Source organism: Acyrthosiphon pisum, unplaced genomic scaffold (genome assembly GCF_005508785.2).
Source record: "Acyrthosiphon pisum isolate AL4f unplaced genomic scaffold, pea_aphid_22Mar2018_4r6ur Scaffold_20594;HRSCAF=21498, whole genome shotgun sequence".
NCBI classification, from domain to species: Eukaryota; Metazoa; Arthropoda; class Insecta; order Hemiptera; family Aphididae; genus Acyrthosiphon; species Acyrthosiphon pisum.
Genome location: NW_021769970.1, coordinates 45,437 through 46,525, shown reverse-complemented (window position 1 = coordinate 46,525; position 1,089 = coordinate 45,437).

Genomic DNA, 1,089 nt, shown 5'->3' with positions numbered 1-1,089 from the left:
CCACGAATTACCACCCGAAACTTTTTTTCTGTTTTAAGTTGGTATCTGTGATACTCAACTTTTTGCTCTTCTAATACTTTTATAGTTCGTCGAAACTGGTGTTCGTCGCCTGTTAGTATCTTAATTTCACCATTAGCCAAAGTTTTCATTTGTTGCTCATGTCCCTCAGCTTCTTCGAGTTTTAAATTATTCATTAATTTTTTAAAATCATTTACACCACATACTGTTATTGGAGGTGGTTTATGGATTTTTAAAGAAGTTTTCGCTACTTCTATCGTCACTTTGATTGATTTTTTAGGCGAGCTCAAAATTTCATTGGAGCTCCCAGCGTTCATTTCAGAAATCTGAAGTTGTAATTTCTCATTGTTTAATCGCAATTCCGTTACCATACTTTTCAAGGTCGCGTTGTCATTTTGTATTTGTGTCCAAATACTAACATCAACTGTTATATTATGCGGCGGAATTGAACCGTCGTCTATATTGTCATACATTGTGCAATTCGGTCAATTTGAGTGTGACCCACTTAAAATAAATTTGTTTAAAAAAACTTACCATCCGTCCGACAGGCCGTGGCTTGCATTGTAAATATTAACACAAAAAAAAATTGTAATAACTTAGTCAGCACTATTTCGCGAACTGCGAAAGCGAAACATACGTGCTGCTTGTACGGTGTGCAACTTTGGTTTCAACATTATTATATATATTTCGTGTAATGCAAATTGTGTTATTAAAGTTATCATGGTTACAAAAAGTAGTTTACGTGATGCTAACTACATATACTTAGTTGGACATCCATCATCTCAAATCGTCGGTAGTAAATTGCCGTCAATTCAACAGGTGTTATCTGTGTTTTTTTATAATATGCGTGAGGTTAAGCTTAACATAAATGAAAGTTCTAAATTAGTTATAAAAGAAGTAAGTATTTTCTGGCAAAAAGCACGTATACCGATAAAAGCAGAACAACACTGTATTACAAAATTACAAAAATATTACTATGAATGGAGAGATTTACAAAAATTGCAGCACAGAAAAACTGAAACACAACTAAAAAAAAAATGAACATTTATTTCGACATTAAACGATCTATTT